Source organism: Aquarana catesbeiana, linkage group LG02 (genome assembly GCF_042186555.1).
Source record: "Aquarana catesbeiana isolate 2022-GZ linkage group LG02, ASM4218655v1, whole genome shotgun sequence".
NCBI lineage: Eukaryota > Metazoa > Chordata > Amphibia > Anura > Ranidae > Aquarana > Aquarana catesbeiana.
Window position 1 is genome coordinate 129,705,413 of NC_133325.1, and position 22,456 is coordinate 129,727,868.

The 22,456-nt window shown below is 40.2% G+C and overlaps 1 protein-coding gene across 3 annotated transcripts in view; it reads left to right on the forward strand.

Moving 5' to 3' along the window:
- Nucleotides 1-22,456, forward strand: part of CRYL1 (crystallin lambda 1) — a 223,710-nt gene that overhangs the window by 120,047 nt on the left and 81,207 nt on the right. The gene's annotated exons all lie outside the window — the stretch shown is intronic.

The following is a 22,456-nucleotide window of genomic DNA, read 5'->3' on the forward strand; positions in this document are numbered from 1 at the left end:
CCTAAATTTAGTTGTCTTTTTACTTGTTTTCTTACTTACTCTACATGGTAAACATTTACCACATTTGTAAAAGCCTCTAAGGTTATTCCCTATTTTAATTTGTTTTGGGGGGTCAAGGGCATTGTGCACTAGTTTGTTCCTAAGAGTTGGGGCCTTCCTGTAAATAAAAATAGGTTTGTTTGGTAATATTGGTTTAAGAATCTGATCTGACTGGAGAATTGGCCAATATTTTTTTTTAATGATTGATTCCATAGTTTTATATTGCCTGTTGTATCCTGTCAGGAAAGCAAAGCCTATATTTCTATTCTTTTCTTGTTTACGTGAATTTTGTGTTCCTTCTATCAGCCCGTTTCTATCCATACTTTTCACTTTTTGTTTCAATAATAATAGGTCCCTTCTTTTATATCCTTTATCGGTGAACCTGTTGATTAAGACTTCAGCTTGTTCCTCAAAATCAGTGATGCTACTGCAATTTCTGCGTATTCGCATCAATTGCCCCTTTGGGATGTTACCTATCCACTTCGGGTGATGGCAGCTACTTGTTGGTATGTAGCCGTTTCTGTCTGTATTCTTGAAGAACGTTTTTGTATTAAGCTGCCCGTTTTCTTTGTATATCTGGAGGTCGAGGTAACTTATGTCTTGTTTACTCCAGTTACCAGAGAAAGTTAAACTGTAGATGTTATGGTTAATTTCTTCGAGAAACACTTGTAGTTCTTCTTCTGTGCCTCCCCATACTACAACAATGTCATCTATATATCGTCTATATAGCTTCATATTTGGCCTATTGATACTATAGATTTGTTCTTCTTCCCATTTGTTAAGGAGCAGGTTGGCTACACTGGGGGCATACTTAGCCCCCATGGCCACTCCCTTCTCTTGCGTGTAGAAGTCTCCCTTATGCCAGAAGTAGTTATGGCTCATGGCTAACTTTAAACCTTCTAATGTGTATTTTATTTGTTCTTCTTTCATGTTGGTTTGTTGGTGTAATGCCCATTCTGCTCCGCTGAGGCCATCTGATTGTATGATGTTAGTGTATAGGGAGTTGATGTCAATAGTCACAAGTATGTCTTCCTCCTTTATGTTGAAATTTTTTTTTAACTCCTTAATCAGCTGTTTACTGTCTTTCAGGTAGGATTTCCCTCCGGTTACCAACGGTTGCAAATAGCTGTCCAAATATGCCCCCAGTCTAGAGAATAGGCCATCAATCCCACTTATTATGGGTCTACCTGGGGGGTTAAATTGGTTCTTATGGATTTTTGGGACATAATATATTACGGGGGTCTTGGCTGCTTCAGGCAATAGAAATTTTGCTTCTTTTTTATTCAGGATTCCTTTTTTCTCCCCTTTCTGTATATAAGCTTTGAGCTTCTTCTTATATTCTGCCTTCGGGTTGCCCCTTAGCTTTTTGTATGTGTTAGGAATAGCTAGCAGTTTCTCCATTTCTGATTCATAATCCTTTTTGTTTAGGATAACAAGTCCACCGCCCTTGTCCGCCGGACGTATGACAATATTTTTATTTTTTTCGATTTCTTTGATGGTCTTCCAGATTTTTGCTTTTACCTTCTTTGGTTTTAGCTTTCTTATATCTTGTTCCACCATTTTTTTAAAAGTTGTAAGGCTTTCATTCTGTTGAGTATTGGGATTGAATACGGAGTTGTTCTTCAACTGCGAGTGCTTATAAATTGGGGCTTCTTTTTCCGTGAGTAATTTATTTTCTCCTTTCATTGCAAAAAATTTCCTTATGTTTAATTTTCTAATGAATTTTTGCAGGTCGATGTATGCTTCAAAAGGGTCCAAGCATTTTTCTGGAGCATACTTAAGTCCCAGGTCAAGTGTCTTCATTTCTTCTTCGTTGAAGGTCGCTTCGCTTAAGTTGAAGATACCACCACCTAATACTCTCGCCTTCTTTTTCTTTGTCCCTCCTCTCTTTCCTCTGGTCCGTTTTCTCTTCCTCCTCTCTGCATTCTGTATTCTTGGTCCATTCTCTCTCCCCATTGCATTTCTTCTGTTGCTCTGTTCCTCATTCCCGCTTCTGTGTCTCGGGTACTTCTTGGGTTCCACCCCCTGTAGGGGTATCTGTTGTTTCGGTTCCTTTCTGGGAATCTGAAGGGTTTCCAACCTGGAACCCAAGAAGTACCCGAGACACAGAAGCGGGAATGAGGAACAGAGCACCAGAAGAAATGCAATGGGGAGAGAGAATGGACCAAGAATACAGAATGCAGAAAGGAGGAAGAGAAAACGGACCAGAGGAAAGAGAGGAGGGACAAAGAAAAAGAAGGCGAGAGTATTAGGTGGTGGTATCTTCAACTTAAGCGAAGCGACCTTCAACGAAGAAGAAATGAAGACACTTGACCTGGGACTTAAGTATGCTCCAGAAAAATGCTTGGACCCTTTTGAAGCATACATCGACCTGCAAAAATTCATTAGAAGATTAAACATAAGGAAATTTTTTGCAATGAAAGGAGAAAATAAATTACTCACGGAAAAAGAAGCCCCAATTTATAAGCACTCGCAGTTGAAGAACAACTCCGTATTCAATCCCAATACTCAACAGAATGAAAGCCTTACAACTTTTAAAAAAATGGTGGAACAAGATATAAGAAAGCTAAAACCAAAGAAGGTAAAAGCAAAAATCTGGAAGACCATCAAAGAAATCGAAAAAAATAAAAATATTGTCATACGTCCGGCGGACAAGGGCGGTGGACTTGTTATCCTAAACAAAAAGGATTATGAATCAGAAATGGAGAAACTGCTAGCTATTCCTAACACATACAAAAAGCTAAGGGGCAACCCGAAGGCAGAATATAAGAAGAAGCTCAAAGCTTATATACAGAAAGGAGAGAAAAAAGGAATCCTGAATAAAAAAGAAGCAAAATGTCTATTGCCTGAAGCAGCCAAGACCCCCGTAATATATTATGTCCCAAAAATCCATAAGAACCAATTTAACCCCCCAGGTAGACCCATAATAAGTGGGATTGATGGCCTATTCTCTAGACTGGGGGCATATTTGGACAGCTATTTGCAACCGTTGGTAACCGGAGGGAAATCCTACCTGAAAGACAGTAAACAGCTGATTAAGGAGTTAAAAAATTTCAACATAAAGGAGGAAGACATACTTGTGACTATTGACATCAACTCCCTATACACTAACATCATACAATCAGATGGCCTCAGCGGAGCAGAATGGGCATTACACCAATAAACCAACATGAAAGAAGAACAAATAAAATACATATTAGAAGGTTTAAAGTTAGCCATGAGCCATAACTACTTCTGGCATAAGGGAGACTTCTACACGCAAGAGAAGGGAGTGGCCATGGGGGCTAAGTATGCCCCCAGTGTAGCCAACCTGCTCCTTAACAAATGGGAAGAAGAACAAATCTATAGTATCAATAGGCCAAATATGAAGCTATATAGACGATATATAGATGACATTGTTGTAGTATGGGGAGGCACAGAAGAAGAACTACAAGTATTTCTCGAAGAAATTAACCATAACATCTACGGTTTAACTTTCTCTGGTAACTGGAGTAAACAAGACATAAGTTACCTCGACCTCCAGATATACAAAGAAAACGGGCAGCTTAATACAAAAACGTTCTTCAAGAATACAGACAGAAACGGCTACATACCAACAAGTAGCTGCCATCACCCGAAGTGGATAGGTAACATCCCACAGGGGCAATTGATGCGAATACGCAGAAATTGCAGTAGCATCACTGATTTTGAGGAACAAGCTGAAGTCTTAATCAACAGGTTCACCGATAAAGGATATAAAAGAAGGGACCTATTATTATTGAAACAAAAAGTGAAAAGTATGGATAGAAACGGGCTGATAGAAGGAACACAAAATTCACGTAAACAAGAAAAGAATAGAAATATAGGCTTTGCTTTCCTGACAGGATACAACAGGCAATATAAAACTATGGAATCAATCATTAAAAAATATTGGCCAATTCTCCAGTCAGATCAGATTCTTAAACCAATATTACCAAACAAACCTATTTTTATTTACAGGAAGGCCCCAACTCTTAGGAACAAACTAGTGCACAATGCCCTTGACCCCCCAAAACAAATTAAAATAGGGAATAACCTTAGAGGCTTTTACAAATGTGGTAAATGTTTACCATGTAGAGTAAGTAAGAAAACAAGTAAAAAGACAACTAAATTTAGGTCGACATCTAATGGAAATGAATATACCATCAGGGACCTGATCACGTGCAATAATACACACGTCACTTATGTATTAGAATGCCCATGTCGGAAACAGTACGTGGGGCGTACAACTAGAAAATTGCACATAAGGATCAGAGAACACATTACAAATATAAAAAACGGGTTTAAAAAGCACAGTGTATCCAGACACTTTAGAGACCACCACAACAGGGACCCCTCAGGCCTTGTTTTTTATGCTATTGATAAAATCAAAGGGCACTGGAGGGGCGACAACAAGAAAATTAAAGTGTCGCAAAACGAAACTAGATGGATTTTCCAGCTAGACACACTACAACCATCAGGAATGAATATAGATGTCGACCTAAATTGCTTTCTCACTAACTATTAGTACTACCAGTAAACTACCACTATTAGTTAGCTTAATCTTTTTTGACGTGAAAAATGAAAAAGGTTCCTGACGTATGACATTAATTTTAGGCTCCATGATGACACAAACACCATGTTCCTTCGGTCTCCTCTCCACCCCTCTTATTTTACCCCCCTTTTTATCATTTTAATTTTAATTTTATTATTAAATTTTTATAAAATATTATTTTTTTTCATATTTAGTTAACTTTTTATTTTATAATATTGCATGTACATAGTGATATGCAATTTATTTTTAGTACTTTGGAGCAATAAATATTAAACATTTCTGTGTATATGTATTTTAAATTTTATATTTTATATTTCTATGTATAATTCGTCAGGTATATTTAATTATACTGTGCGAATAAGTAATACTGCCCCTGCCTATGATGATTCCTTACGGGTTTATTTTCCATCTTGATAGAGTAAATCCGTGGCTCAGAGTGACACATACTCGAACGGAGAAGTTTTTTCGTACGGGGTCACCGTATAATCCAAATATACCCCGCACATTCTACAAGAAAATGGCCGCGGACTCAGGCATATAACCTACATAGATCTTGCAGAACCTACAAGAAAATGGCCGCGGACTTCGGCCTGCAAAATAGCATATACCTATCAATTGCTCTATTGGGCTTCGGTCTGCAAAATCTCTCACAAAATGGCCACGGATTTCCCTTTGGTTTATTTCCTGGTTTTGCAACACTAGGGTCATTTCCTGTTTTTACAACACTAGGGATATTCCACTAAAGGTTTATACATATGGCTCCGGTCTGCAATAGCCACATGCAAGATGGCCGCGCAAAAACCTAAGGGAAAATGGCCGCCGGAGGTTTCCGGTGTGCAGGCATGCAGCACATCGCACAGTATAAAAGGAGGTGAGGTGACGCAAAGGGGGCACGCTCCAGTTGACGTCCCTATGACGAAACGCGTAGGGCGTGGCCTATTCTGACGCTTTTGCATCATCTCCCAGAGGATCACCAACCTAAATCTGATGCTCTCCTGTTTTGATGACATTTGGTTGCCTATTATAAACTGCTTAAATGTGAGTACCATTCTGTCATCTGCGTTCAATAAAGAGTGTTTTATGGTTTTACGCTATGGAATCTCCTCTTTCTTCTCTTATGCCTAAAACGTCACCGTGACCCAGAAACAGCCTGTGGATTGCCGCACAGTGGCATACACTGTGACTGCGCATTACCCCCGCAGGGGTTAAAGAAGCTGGTGAGTGTCCGCATGATCACAAGACACGAGCACCTGGTCACCAAGATTTATACAAATACCTGCCTTGTTTTAAAAAGATGTCAAGTTTTTCACTTAAATTGCACTGAGCACTAGTCACAATTTAACCTATGTAATTATTCAGCAATGTTATGTTTGTCAATCACTATATGGGGTTTTTATGCGGATGGAATAGCTTTGGCTAAAGTCATTTTTTGATTTCATCCCCTGTTCCCCTTCCCCCTCCCCCAATTCAAAGGGGGCCAACCTAGCCGTTAAATTTGCTATATGCGATTTTGTTTATATTTTGTTTATAATTTACATGCGATTTTACATGTGGGATTTGGTTACACACGATTTACAAAGTATTTTTTAAACTAGGACAACGTTACACCTACACACTCCAAAGGGGGTCACTTTGCTGTTTTATGTTTGGTTTTATTCTCGTTGAATTTTTTACTTGCAATTTTGGTTTATACTTTATATGCGACTTTACATATGGGTTTTGGCTACACACGATTTACCAAGTATTTCTATGGATTAGGACTGCGCCACACCCACACACTAACCCTTCACCTACCTTCTGTTTTTTCCACCTTGGTGGAAATCACATTTGTGGAGGCAGCAGTCCTTTATGCGATTTCTTCCATTTTTCCATTTTTCCATTTTTTTTCCATTTTCTCCACTTTTTTCTCCTCTAGGACAACGTTACACCTACACACTCCAAAGGGAGTCACTTTGCTGTTTTATGTTTTGTTTTTATTTTCGTTGAATTTTTTTATTTGCAATTTTGGTTTATGCGACTTTATATATGGGATTTGGCTACACACAATTTACCAAGTATTTCTATAAATTAGGACAGCGCCACACCCACACACTAACCCTTCATAACAGAAAGTGCCTGAACAAGGATCTTCCAGGTGTTCTTTTAGTGAAAAAGCTGATTTAAAACGTTTCAAAACATCTTATAAAATGGCTTAAAATTCAGCTTTAAAGTGTATGTAAACCTGACTTGTAAAAATCACTATATCTTATGTTATCACACCTTCTGTTTAATATACACAGCACTGTGTTTTTTTATGTAGAAACTTGCATTCTTTGTAAATGCATCTGTTGTTCCTGGCTGAAAGAGTGTTCACTGCCACTTCCTATCATAGGGTGACAACGCTGCCTTTCAGGGTCTGCATGCAGGAGCAGCGTTGTCACCCTTCGCTGCGTGCTCCTGGTGTGGACTGCAAAATGAGGTTTAGATTCAGCTCCTATTTTAAAAGCATTCAGGAAAGGGCAGTAAAAGAACATGACCGCTAAACTCAACATCTTTGCACTCGCATGCTTACACACACACCATAAACTTGTGACAGAGTAGGTTAAAGAAACCCTTTAAAAACCTACATAGATAACAATGTATCATGTACATAATTCAAACATGTAGGTCTGAGGGTTTACTAATACCTTAAATTCTTTAACGCATATTAAGAATTAGGAAATTGCTGATGAACCTTCACCCAATGAACTAATATGTTTAATCAGTTTCTGTGAATCAGAAAAGAAAAGAAAAGCTTCCATGGTCTCTTCAAATATTTGTTTTCTTCTATCTCTAGTAAATATTAGTGAGTCTTGGTGATAACACAGCCAACTTTACTGTCATAATATAATAAATCCTCTGTGAAAATCCAACCTCTCCAGACCGGTGCTAATCCTGCTGGCTGAAATGATAAGACTTAGAATCACAAACATACTCCTTCATCTAATCTATTAAAACCAAAGCCCCAATTTTCACCTTTGGTAAAGTTCCTGCCCTGACAAGAGTTTAGTACTGTTAATCTTTCGGTCAGAACACTTTTAGAACATCATTCATCTGCACATAGTATAGGCTTGCCTTTTTCATCCCTTTTATCATGGATAGAGGAACCCTTAAAAAATGTCAGATCTAAGGAACCCTTGGTAATGAATACTTCATCTACAGCTCACGATAAATTAGGGACTGCTCAATGCACCAAAATCTTTAATAATAATAATGAAATTAGACAAATAATAGTAATATCTTGTGAAACATGTAATGTTCTTTCAACTTCTTTATTCTTCTAAGAAATGCAGTATCCAACAAGCTGCACAAATGACAGCAGCATACACCATATATTGATACACATGCAGGCCACTGTTAGGCAGTAATAGAATCCACTCAACATAAGAGAGAACAATGTCTGCCAAGCCTCTCCTCCAATCCCTACACTGGCTCCCAATCATCCAGCGAATTAAATTCAAAATACTAACCACAACATACAAAGCCATTCACAATTCTGCTCCGAGCTACATCACCAATCTTATCTCCAAATATCGCCCAAATCGTCCTCTCCGCTGTTCTCAAGACCTCCTACTCTCAAACTCTTTCGTCTCCTCCTCACATGCTCGTCTCCAGGATTTCTCCAGGGCCTCTCCCATCCTCTGGAACTCGCTACCTCAACCTGTCCGGCTATCCCCTACTCTTGCTACCTTCAGGCGATCCCTGAAAACTCATCTTTTCAGGAAAGCCTATAACGTCTCTAACTAATCTTTTACCACTTCCATCAGCTCATTCCCCACAGTTACAACCTTTTGTACCACCTTCCCCACCCTATTAGATTGTAAGCTCTTCTGAGCAGGGCCCTCTTAATCCTCTTGCATTTTATTGTATTATAACTGTATTGTCTCCCTTTTATATTGGAAAGTGCTGCGTAAACTGTTGGCGCTATATAAATCCTGTATAATAATAATGCCAGGGGTATTTGCCTCATCAGTAGACTGGTCGAGACTCTATATAAGAACAAGAACATAGACTAAAGGCTCGTACACACTATAAGAAAATCGGACAAACTTTTTTGTCCAAAGAATTTTCGTACGATTTTGTGTACACAACTTTCGACAGCCGATTCCGAATTTCCGTACGGAAATTCCGGAAGGGACAAACTCCAAAATTTTTCTCCTACGGGAACAGAATGAACGATTTTTGTTTAATGTGTACCGTTTTCGGAGGATTTTCATACAAGAAAGATCAGAAAAGAAAGACTGCGCAGGATCAGAAGCAATAAAGAACAAAAAAAGCCTTTGTCGTACGAGAATATTCGTAAGAATTTTCGTTCAACATCGAGAATAATCGGACGAATATTCACCCGATTTTCTTTATAGTGTGTACCCCACTTAAGAATGAACTGCAGAAAATACTTTTTTATAGTGACAGGCAGTGGAAAAATGCCCACTTACATAGGTAGTTATTTGTTCCCTTACATTGTTGGTCATAAGAGAACAGACTAGGTGGTCAATGGGATGAATGTCCACTTTACAGATAGATTGTTATGTCAGTGGCTACTTATTGTAGAGGCAAAAAATGATCATTGCTGGAGGAATCTATAACAACCTCTGGAGGAACCCTAGGGTTTCATGGAACCCTGGTGGAGAAAGGCTGATAAAGGCAAGATTTTTTGAAGGGATAATGATAATATTCTGCTCTGCATAGCATACTAGCTCATTATGAAATACTCACCTTAGATCAAAGCCCCCGCAGCGGTCCCAGCACACTGCTCTGCCCGGCGACATGTCTCCTGGAGTTACTTCCGGGTACCACGGGCTCTGGCGCTGTGAATGTTACGTTAGTTTTTTTATGAAATGATGTGTATGTAAAGATCTGCAGCATATACCTTTATAAGAGAATGCTGTCCAGATTGTAATGCACAGTTAAATTCCATAGGATAGGATCTGTTTGGAATTCTACAATTAAAATCTAAAGATAATTTAAAGCGAAGTTCCACCCAGAATGGAACTTCCGCTTTAAGGGAGGTGACCCCCTGACATGCCACATTTGGCATGTCATTTTTTTGGGGGAGGAGCCGGTACCCTCTTTCCAGAGGGTCCCAGCTCCCACTTCCTCCCGGCACACTGCGGCACCGAAAGGGAGATCACCTCTCCCCCCTCCCTCTCGGCAATCATCTGGGACACGTTACAGGTCCCAGATGATTGGCCAGTCATGGCGCGCGGCCCAGAAGCCACAGCCGGGCGCCCACACTTACAATGCCTGTGCCGCAGAAAGGAGGGGGAGACAAGCGGATTGCTGGATTCCAGGACAGGTAAGTGTACGATTATTAAAAGTCAGCAGCTGCAGTATTTGTAGGTGCTGACTTTTTTTTATTTTTTTATTTTGCAGATCTCCGCTTTAAGCAGGCCCTTCCCTGTTCTAGGTTTTGAAGACTGGCACGGTTGCAATAATATCTAGCCATGACATGTCTTAACAGGGCATCATGGTAGAAATTATTTCCATGGCAAATTTATTTGATATATGCTTAACCACCTCAATACCGGACCAATTCTGACACTTCTTACATACATGTGAAAATCTACTTTTTTTTTTTTTGCTAGAAAATGGTGGGTGTTGCAATTTTTTATGTTACATGGTATTTGCGCAGCAGTTTTTCAAATGCAATGTTTTTGGAAAAAATACACATTAATGGATTTTAGTGAATACAAGCACAATATAATACTACATTTTCAAATGGTACAAAAAATACCAGCTGACATTCTGCCTGTGTATGACGGTCTGTCCATTTGGCCTGCTTCTGTCGAACGTGCATGCTGTGAAACCAGCAGCAGACCAACTCCTGATGAGCGCTCTCAGCCAATGGCAGGAAACGCTGATCGGAGTGTTCTGGCGGGGGCCGCCCCCCTTTCAGAACACAACAGCTCAGCGGGGGAGAATGCTGGACATTGCATACTAGCTCATTATGAAATACTTACCTTAAAACGAAGCCCCCGGAGCGGTGCTCGTACACCGCTGAGACGGCTGACATCTTTCCCAGTGTTTCTTCCGGGTTCGCGGTGTTGAGAGGGGCTAAAGCTGCGATAAGGTCATTCCTGCACATATGCGCGGGAGCCGTTGGTCACGGCACATGGCTCTGAAGAAAAGGCATGGCCGTCGTTCTTTCAGATCGCATATACAGAGCGGGTCTACAGTAAATATCTCCTAAACGGTGTAAGTTTAGGAGATATTTACAGTACCCATAGGTAAGCCTTATTATAGGCTTACCTATAGGTACAAACAAACCAGGGGAGTTTACTTCCACTTTAACACAGACAATAAATCAAATTTAAACCAACCTTTGGAATTTGAATTCACTTGATGATACATGAAATGTAGAAAGATGTAGAAAGAAGAGGTTGCACAAAGTACAGGAAGCTGCCTACCCTACTACTTTGGAGGATCCATGTAGTCTTGCTGCAGATGATGACATAGAACTAAGACTGCAGTAAAGTGAATGGACTTCCCAACATTAGCACATTATCAATGTTTTCTGTATAACGTTGGCACTGGCAGTTCCCTGATTAATCTCACTTGTTAGCTGGCATTATTTTTTCACTAAAATACAGAAATTAAGAAAGGCAGTCTGCTATTTAAATTGGACTTTTGGTTCCAGAAACATGCCACTTTTATCATACATCACTGACTGCATTATAGATTTAGCTTGGTCATTGGCATGCAAGTAATTGCTATCTTGGCAAAGTAAATTGTGATACTGAGGGGTGGAACTTGTTGTACAGGTTAGCCTTTATAAATAAATATGTATGCAATCCTCATTGGACCCTAAATAAGAGATTAAAGAAAACCTTTGGTGATAAAAAATATACAATTTTTGACCCCTTCTTCTGAAAATGCTAATTGCCTTGCTGTCCTACTGATCCAATGTCTTTAATGCTTTTTGAGCCAGTATACAGATACTCTTCACTTACTGCCTCTTCCTTCTGGGTAAGTGACTCAGATGCTCAGAATGATGGCCAGACAGCTAGCATTTTTAGAAGGACGTTAAGAGTGGCATATTACCCTTACTACTGGTTTCCTTTAAAATCACTGTCAGTTTTTTTTTATTATTGTTTGTTTTCTGATTTTCCTTAACTTCCTATCCTGATGACACATGACAGTGGAAAAGGCACTGAGGAGGTCTCCCCAGTGTGGGGATAAAGTCAGCAGTGAAAACCTGCTAGACATTTGAGCCCTTGCTCACTCTGTCCAATACTGAAAAACAAGGATTAAGCTGGAATTCCACTTTAAAGATTACAAGAAACTATGGCTCAGCAGGACCCCATTCCTTGAAATTACTTAATGGCTCATGTAGATGGGTGTTCATGTGAAATGCAAACTTTTCCATGCAAATGCAATGCTTGGGTTTGAATGCAATACACAGAATATGGTAAGAAAAAGGATGCATTTGACCTGCTTTGCTTGCAGTTCAAACACATCAGTATAAGACGTGCTGTGTCCAAAAAAACACAACGCAAAGCTGGTCCTACACTGGCACTGCGCAGTCATCAACAGCATTCCATTGAAGTCAATGTTAACCGCCTGATCTGTGTTTTTGGCAGCCATGCATAGAGCAAACCAATGTTTTCACATGATGGTTTACTATACCTTGATTATTTAATCTTCAAAAAAAAAAAAAAAACATTAGAAAGGGAATGTTCTGAATTTTTTGAGGTATATGGAAATTTTAAATCACAAAGATCTGTAACATGGGGCAACAAAATAAAGTCATAAGGAAGGTGCATAAATTAAATCTGCCTTCTTATTGTATACTTATTTTAGACAGTTTTGAAGGCACTTTACTGGCTGTTTCCCAGGCTGACAGCCAGGATCTTTAAGTGACAGTACCCAGCTATATATTTATACCCATATTGCTATTGCAGACCATAAGTACAGTACCTCTCAATCCTGTAAATGCTGTGCTCACCAATATTAAACCTGTTTGCTGTCCTGGCTTTGAAGGGACAGTCCTGGTAACTCTAACATGAATAAGAAGGCATAATGAATGTGATTTGAAGAAATAGTTGCATATTGAAATGTATGGATATTATCTGAAATATGAAAGCTCAGGTTAAAAAAAAAAGTATTTGAGTTGAAATAAAAAATTAGAAAATGGACAAATGTCACACCGATTCAAACAAACTTCTGCCCATCTATGGCTAGAGTTAATTTGCCCAATCCAGATGAGCATGGTTTGGTTTGTATGTCGATGGGCAGAGTGTGTTCTTTGCAGCCACCCATTGGCTAACCAGTCTCATGGCAGATTGGCCAACTTGAATTTTCCCAGCCCATCACTTATGTTCACGCAAGATAAATCAAGGGCAATAGGAATCTGTTTAGAGCAGCCTTTCTCAACCTTTTCAACTCAGAGGAACCCTTGAAATAACTTTCCAGTCTCAGGGAACCCCTACTAAAAAATACTATATCTACAACACATTAGTGTCATGGTCACTGGGAAGATTGGTCCTTGCACTTGTGGACATTGGGAAGAATTACCCCCTTACAGATAGCTAAAAAGATCAGTGGTGTCAGTGGGAACTTATCTGCAAGGCAGAAATTGCTCATTGCTCAAGGAGCCCCCTAGCAACATCTGGAGGAACCCCTGAGTTCTATGTAGCTCTAGTTGAGAAACCCTGGTTTGGAGCCTGAATTTATGACCAGTACAGCCACGTATGTTTATGCAGTAATTGTTTGGTGGTTGGCTCTTACGACTGCCATCTTATGTCTAGATGCATCATTTTCCCCACAAAGATGAGCAAAGACTTGTTTGAGAATACTTTTTTTTTTAAATTGGAGTTGTTCTTTCTCATTGGGTTCTAAACATTTCAAAATTGTAACAGATATTGACATTTCTCATAGTATTACATGGAAGTGTGTGTTATTTATCTTTGTGAAAGCAACATCATCTTTCATGGCGTTAGAAGTGTTTTTTTTTCTCTCTTCTATTTAGCAGTCTAGCCAGATATCTCAAAGCACAGAAAGTAGTCGCAGGCTTGTCTACTCCTTCTGAAGTCGACTATTAGATCGTGACGTTCTCTGCAAAGTTAAAAGTCTGTTCTTTCAGCAGGGCCACGGTGCCCCTGTCTGAGTTGGTGGATTGTGCATTGACAAAAACTTCATTGGAGTGGTCCAAAAGTAAACTACAATTATAGCTGTCTAAATGAGTCTTTCAGCAAATAGGGCATTCATGCCTTCATGCTTCTGTATAATTAGGCCAGGTTTGGGTTTCTTGCAACCTTGAGGTTTTTTTTTACTTCTAGTTATCATATGATCCGAATTGCGAGGCATTGCCTTTCACTGTCCATTCACACAATGGTTCTATTCTTTATACTCCTTTTATGGCTTTGCACAGAAACCTAAACCTTTGATGGTTTTTTTGCTGCCCTGAACAAATATGTTTACACTGGCTTATAACGAGCTTAAGATTTGGTGCAATTCACAAGAAATTTGCAGCAATTCAGTGTGTCATATAGCTGGGTTTCACAAACACAGAACAGTAAAGCTGTCATTCAGACTTATGGATTGCACACTAGATCTAGGGGGAGAAATTGAAACCCATTGTTGGGAGTCAGAGGATGGCAGCTTAAATTTTAGGCTTCTGTTGTAGTTTTTTTGCTCTGCGACAAGTTCTCTTACATTTATCTTAACCTAAACAACTAAGGATTATCTTTTTTTACAATGATTCTCAACTTTACCATTCAATGGAAACTGAGGCTTTAAAAATGTTTTAATTCCTTTGAGAAAACAGGACATTGGGCACCTTCTTGTAGCTTATCACATGATCAGTGCTGACACATGGGTCACTTGTCAACATGTGACCAAGGTATTGATCGCATGTTGTCTACTGATTAAGGCTCGGTTCACACTGGAACCAGCTGCGGATTGCACAGGAACGCTGTGCATCCCCAATCTCCTTTTTGGGGACGAATCAGGGCTGAATCTTTTCCTTAATTCGGCCCTGAAACTGAGTCAAAAATGCACAGCGTTTCTGTGCAGTGTGCTCCACAGCTGCCCCAGAGATGTGTGAGCCGGTCACATTCTCCTGCTATGCGAATTGGATGCAGATGAAATCCACATCCAATTCGCATAGGTGTGAACCCAGCCTGATGGAGAATTACTGTTCAGGCAGAATGCCTTTTTGGTAGTGGCCACATTTATGTGTATGGTGAAACGGAATTATTGGAAAAGCCCAGATACCATTTTTGAGATCAAAGAAAAAAAAGAAAGTCCACCTACAGTACACTGAGTTCATTGCTTGCTAAAGCTGTCTGTGCACAGCAAATCTTGCAGTTGCAACAAGCATTCCTGAACTGAAGACTCTCATAACAATAGGTGTATTGCATTGGACACTCCTGAATAGACCATACATAAAAGCTCAGAATACAGCCTGATATACCTATTTTCTTCCTAACTAAATTCTTAAAAGTAATACTACCTGTGTTGAACTAAAGAGTAGTTTAAGTGGTCAACCTTTTTTACTGAATAATGCTAAGGCTGGTTAACAGAGTACAGTATGCTGTTCTTATGCTGGTGACAGTAGAAATGGCTTATCAGAGGATCTTTTGGTGGGTTGCATGGGAGCAGTCACCTAAAATACTATAGCAAATGATCAGCAAAATTTAACATACGAGCCTTCCCATATAGGAAAAAAAATACGAAAATTTACAGTCCTTGCTCACCTTTTTCATATTTTTTGTATGAAAGATACTTATCTAGGGTACAAAGGCAGAGGTTCACTTTAATGCCGCGTACACACGAGTGGAATTTCCATCAGAAAAAGTCCGATGGGAGCTTTTCATCGTATAGTCCGACCGTGTGTATGGACTTTTTACGTCGAAAATTCAGACGGATTTAGAGAACATGTTCTATATTTTTCCAACGGAACAAATTCCTATCTGGAAAACCACTAGTCTGTATGCTGTCCTGACGTACCAAAAATGACGTATGCTCTGAAGCAAGTATGAGACGTTGTACGTGTTGTCCGTCACCGCATTCTTGACGGTCGGAATTTGGTGTGACTGTGTGTATGCAAGACAGCTTGAGCAGAATTCCGTCGGAAAAACCTTCAGAGTTTATTCCGACGGCAAAACCGGTCGTGTGTACAGGGCATAAGATACCTAATGAAATTTCACTCTAAACTTTGTCAGGATCAGGCAATGATTCCAAAGGTCCAGCGTCTGGAAGGTCCCTCACCAGGGCCAACATCTTTATCTCTGGCTTCTTTCATTGGTGTGCGCAACCTATTGCATTAGGGTGTGCACCCCGAAGCATAAACACACATGCATGTATATCAGCAAAGCAGTGGATGGTGTGAGAAGAGCAGAAATTATGTAAGTAGGGTAGTGGACGGTGCCAGTAGTTTTTATTTTTATTATTTTTTACAATAATTTTTATTCTTTTAGGAGCCCATTGGGAATATCAAGGGTCTAAACAGAGAAAAAGGGACTGAGCACAGAGCTCCCCCAGTCCTATTCCCTGCAGCCTCAGTTGCACTGGGCAGTGAACAAATGGGAGGTGCTCTGTGCTGAGCGACTTTCTGTTCATTGACAAACTGAAGCACATAGTAAACATGGTTTATTATGCTTCAGTTAAGAATGAACACATCAGCGATCTGTACAGATCACTCACTGTGTTCATTCATCCATCCTGAAACATCCCCCGCAGCAGCTGGTGGAAGAGGAGAGGGGGAAACTGGCATTACTGCAGGGGGGAGACGGGGCGCCAGGAAGCAGGGCGAATCAGTACCACAGATGGTGATTAGTTTGTGCCTAGGCATGCCCTGTGCGCACGCCTATGGCTTCTTTTGGGTGTCGGCCTTTGACCATATTGGTTGGCTGGTTGGGGTTGACTTCACTCCTGCGCATGCGAGGATGTCATTCATCCTGCTACTGTGGCATTGTGCAGGGATGAATGCACAGGTCCGATGAATCCCGTGCCAGCATGAATGCGCAGCTCAGCGTATATTCTACAGAAGATTGCAAACAAATGGGTAAATTATTGCAACAAAGTACCTGCCTGTTAGCAATTATTATTTCCCTTTTAGTACTTTTATAATTACACATAAACAAGGGCTAAATGTACCTTTATTTGCCTTTTAGTACTTTTATAATTACACATAAACAAGTGCTAAATGTACCTCTCCTATCTACTCTATTAACAGGATATCAATATATGCAATACCGTTGCATGTCTAGAATAGATTCCTCTCAGATCCTGACTTGAAATAAGAGTGCAAAACAATTATCACTCCAACTTCAAAGCAGCGCTGTGACCCAAAAAAATAATAATAAAGTGTACAAGGTGTAAAGTTCATGAAAAAAGTCCATATAAAGTCCAAAAATTGTAGGAGAAATATCAAACAGCCACCAGGAGTTTTTATAGGTCACCACTCGTGCACGTGAGATCTCTTTCCCTTCAGGAAGAAACTCGCCAAAACAATATGCCACCCATTCTCGTGACTGGCAAAGAAAGCCTGTGTAAAATAACACTTATTCCTGGGATGAATCGCCACTAGGTCACTCTTCCATCTGACTTATAAGTCACCAAATGGCATAAGGAAGTAAAATAGGAAACGAGCTCCAATGGTACGGTAAAACATCAACAATCATTTTTATTAATTAAAAAGCCACTCACATAATTCCAATAAATAACGCTCATCACATATTATAAGTGGCGTCAGGCAGTAGTGTAAGTGGTCACAGCTAGTTCTCACCACATCTGGAAACCTCTGCAACTTCCGCTTCCGGTTGCTGCGTAACCACGCTCTGACACATTTCGTCCTTTTAACTTTGTCACAGGTGGTGGCTACACGGCACGGCAACCCAAGTTATATACCCTCCTCCTCCTAATATTTAACCTTAACCGCTGCAAAAAAATGCTCGGTGGCCCGTAACTAAATACTAGAGCTGTAGCTGGGTATGGCCTTCCAGACTTATCCGCCTGTGTATTGAACCCCTATTTTGCCAAATCTGCCAGGGATCTTAACCCTTACATTGCTGCAAATGTTAACATTAGCAAAATAGATATATATTATACATGTTTTAAAGCACCACTACTCTAAACACTCCATTTAAAAAAAAGTGCCAGAAATTTAAAAAATACAAAGAGGGAGGTATATATAATAATAATATACTTTATTTTATATAGCACCTTTTAAAGGTGGCTTCTCAAAGAGCTTTATAAGGAAAACATAAGAAATACACAGGCTAACATAACATAAGGGAAAAAAAGGACAATTAAGTAAAAGCTTGTCTAAAGAAAAACTTTTGTAGATTTGATTTGAATAAGTTTAGACAACTCTCTGATGTTCTTAGAAAGGGAAGTCCTGAGTTTTGGAGTAAACCAGGAGAAGACTCTGTCCCCATTGAGTGTAGTTGAGTAGGGGACACACACACAGTAAAGCAGAATTTGAGGAGCAGAGGTTATAAGGGGGGGGGGGGAGTACGTTGAAAAAAGTTCAGAGAGATAATAGGGTGCCAAGTCATGAAGAGCCTTGTAGGTGAATTAGAGGATCTCAAAGTCTATGAGAAACCTGACAGGTAGCCATTGCAAGGACTCCAGGATAGGGGTAATATGATCACTTGTACCAGACCTAGTCAGGATTCTGGCTACAGAATTTTGAACATATTGAAGTCCATTTAGGTACACCAGTGAGTAGAGCATTGCAATAGTCAAGTTGGGAGAACACAAATGTATGAATCCGCTTTTCAGCTACAGTGTATGATAGCATAGGATGCAGTGTTTCTCAAGTGGAAAAAAGATGTTCTGAGAAAATTTTGTACGTGTGGATCAAAGGTTAAACTAGCATAAAATAACCCCCTAGATTTTTCAATTTAGACTGAAGCTCAAGTACAGTGCCATCTATAGATATATATCTATATGTATAGAAACCACATGACTATGTTAAAACACATATTGTACAAATACCATTAAAAATGATGAAAAATCCTAAAAAGAAAAAAATAGAAAGCGTTAAATTAAAATGGAAAGGAATCAATAAAATAAAAATAAAACAAAAATAAGAATAAAATACAAAAGAACCGACTCAACCTCCATAATGCTCACATATGCCCTTCAATAATTATGAACCATCTCAAAAATCAATTTTCAGATGGTTTCAATGAATCAATTTATGTCAAGTTCGATATTTAAACCCTCCAATGCTAAAGATCAAAGATTGTAAATCCATTTATTCTCCCTCCTGGAAATTAATTCTATTGGATCACCTCCAGGAGGAATGCTATCTATATATGCCCCAAAATTGTAAATTTGTATTTAATATTGCAGGGAGAACAAACATAATGAATTTCCCTGCTGAAGACAGAGCAATAGTGTTCATAGTTAAATCCTCCATAAATGGAGCTTAAGAGAATTGTCATAGAAAATTTTGATTCTGATTTACTTGCAGAACATGCAACTTCTTGTTTTTCATAAAGTTTTTCTTAAGGCTGGACTTATATATATAGTAAATAAAGATGTACGTTTTTGTAAAAAGTGTCTTAATTTTGTTGCACAGAAAAGTAACAGTATAGAGATAATATACCAGTCCAGCTTTCCATTTGAGCTGTCTCTAGAGCACACCAAAAAAAGCGTGTAGTGCCTTTTGGTAGATGTCTTAATTGAGTGATGATACACCAGTAGGGGTGTTATGACTGATCTTTGGGTTATTGGACTGGTTGGAGCAGAAAAAGGGCTTAGTAATGTGAAGAAAGTTACTGACACACATACAGTAGGATAGGGTAAGAGAAGAAGATAAAAAAAAAAAACAGGGAAAAGTAGGGGGGAGGGGGTTAGGGGGAGGTAGGAGGGCACAGGGAAGGAGAAAAGAGAACGAAGAAGGGGATGGGAAAGGGAAAGAGACAGTGGGTGTTTAACTTAAATGACAGAGGCATTACCTTACCAGAAAAGAGGACCATGGGGCACAGATCATTTTTGGGTAGTTGAGAAGAAAGGGTAATGAGTAGTAGTAAGAAAATTCCCATTAGATATGCTGACAGTAGGTGAGGAGAAGATAGTGGTTTTCACGTGGATATTTCACATCTCCTGGTAATGCTCCTTGGTCCCTCCCGAGCTCCACCGCCTCACTCTAAAAAAAGGCATAACCTATGTTTTGAGCTATACCACCTACAGCATAGATTCCCTGAGAGTCTGCTAATGGCCAGGGCTCAATAATTCTTCCATTTCCACTACTACATTAATGCACATCAGCCAGTCTACCACTGTAGGTGCTTCTTGTGGTCCTCATATGACCAGGTTACACATTCTTGCCACATTTACGATATGCAGCGCTAAAGCTTTAAAGTATAAATGTTTGGATACACTTGTATCATGTAGCAGATATTGAACGGGATTGAAGTCAAGTGGACAGCTTGAGGCTGCTAATACTATGTGGTGCAACTCCTACCAATACCTTTGCAATTTAGACATTGCCACTATATGTGTCTGAACATGCCTATTTCCATTTCACTATGCCAGTTCCTGTCTGGTACAATGGGAAAAATTTTGTGTAGTGATAAAAGCGCTGTCCACCATGATGATCTCGACTTGCAGCCATTTTTTTGCACATTTACATTAAGTGAGCCTTTGTGTATACTTGTTATTTGAGCCCCGCTCCTCATCCGACAACACACAGCCCAAGTCCTGTTCCCATTTTTTACTCACTGTTCCATCGTCTGGAGGGCGTTTTGTTTAATAAGTTTTTGTATATCTCTTAGTTTCTAAGCTCTAACTAGCAGGGCCCTATGATTCCTACTGTATTAAAGTGTATTGTATTTGTACTGTCTACCCTCAAGTAAAGTGCTGCGTAAACTGTCGGTGCTATATAAATCCTGTATAATAATAATTATATATGAAACAGATTACATGTTTTTGAGGGCTATCTGCCAGGCATATAGTTTCAAAAGGAGTAGATTGTGTTAAGTATAGGTGTTTGACAAGAAGTCTGCTCAGTCTTGGATGTGCCCTTTTTTTGAAGAAGTGATCTGCTAGCATTTTGGGTATTGGCCATTGATCATTTAGCAATTTTCCTCTCTTGCCTGGAGGAAATTCTGGGTTGTGGCAAATTGGGGACCACGGTGCTAAAGTGGATGAGAGATATTGCATTACAACAGGGGTCTCCAAACTTTCTAAGTAAGGGGCTGGTTTACTGCCCTTCAGGCTTTGGGGGGGCTGGGCTGTGGCCAGTGGGAGTAGAATATGCCCCAGCATCAGTGTCCCATCATTGGTTGTAATGGGTGCAATAGTGCCCCATTGACGGTGTCAGTATAGGGGATTGTTGCCCAATCATTGGTGTCAGTTAGTGGAATAGTGCCCCAAGGGCCAGATAAAGGCGAGCAAAGGGCTACATCCAGCCCCCGGGCTGCAGTTTGGAAACCACTGCTTTACAAGCTTAGTGAAATCTGCAGAAGGTGGATTTTATGAGAAGGTGTTCTTTGACTGCACACTGGTACTGATTAGTTCTTTGATTGCACACTGGTACTGATTAGTATTCAAATGTTTTTCTTCTCCCTCGGTTTCTCTCCCTCAATAATCTAATGCAGGGATATGCAATTAGCGGACCTCCAGCTGTTGCAGAACTAAAAGTCCCATGAGGCATAGCAAGATTCTGACAGCCACAAGCATGACATCCAGAGGCAGAGGCATGATGGGACTTGTAGTTTTGCAACAGCTGGAGGTCCGCTAATTGCATAGCCCTGATCTAATGTGACCCTGGTGCTGAAGGAGAGGGACAGGTGCCCAACGTCCTCCTTATTATCCAATGACATCATTGGTTGTTAGGACACTGGTGGCTAGAAGGTTGTAATGGTGCACAATGAAGACCTGTGGCTTTGTGTAACTAATAGGCAGGCTTAAAGTGACACTAAAGGTTCATGTTTTTTTTTTTTTTAAATAACAAACATATACTTACCTCCACTGTGCAGCTCGTTTTGCACAGAGTGGCCCCGAACCTTGTCTTCTGGGGTCCCTCGGCGGCTCTCTCGGCTCCTCCCCGCATCAGATAACCCTCTGGGAAAAGCACTCTCCCGGGGGAGTTACCTTGCGGGCGTGCTCCCGAGTTCATAGACGCCGAATGCAGGACTCGGCCCCGGCGCCCGGGGGCCACGTCATTGGATTTGATTGACAGCAGCAGGAGCCAATGGCTGCGCTGCTATCAATCTATCCAATCAACAGCCGAGAACCCCCTAGCAGAGAGACGACACATCCCCGTGGGACAAGTACGAGGGTTCAGGTAAGTAAAACGGGGGGGGGGTCACTGACAGGTGTTTTTTCACCTTAATGCATAGGATGCATTAAGGTTAAAAAACGAGAACCTTTACAACCCCTTTTAATCCACTCACTGGTTTGTATACAGTTTTTGCCCAATTTCTATGTATTCTGCCAAGGCACCCCTGAAGACACCTGGAGGCATCCTGGTTGAAAAAGGCTGATCTAGGCAGTAGGTATTGTTTTCCGAAAGAACAAGCTCTCTTGCAGATGTATCAGTTACAGGGATGAGACAAACCATTCAACACTGGCAGTGTTAATTAACCGTTTTATTTATGTAAAATTTTTATCTCCAAAGGAAAATAAAACTGCTGTAACTGCTTATAGATTATAAGCTAGTGCTTTACCTGCAATGTATAAGTGTATTGAAATCTGTTAGTCCATCTAACATTCCCCTTCTCCCGGACTGACAATGCTGCTGTCCAAAGGTGCCCCTGTACTCCTTCATCCAGAATGTGGGCACCCTAATACAGGAGGTGTGTTACTGGCTAAATCACCAAGTAAAAATAAAAGGGGAAAAAAGCCCTCCAAAAAAAGAACACTAATGCAGCCACTACACCTAATGAT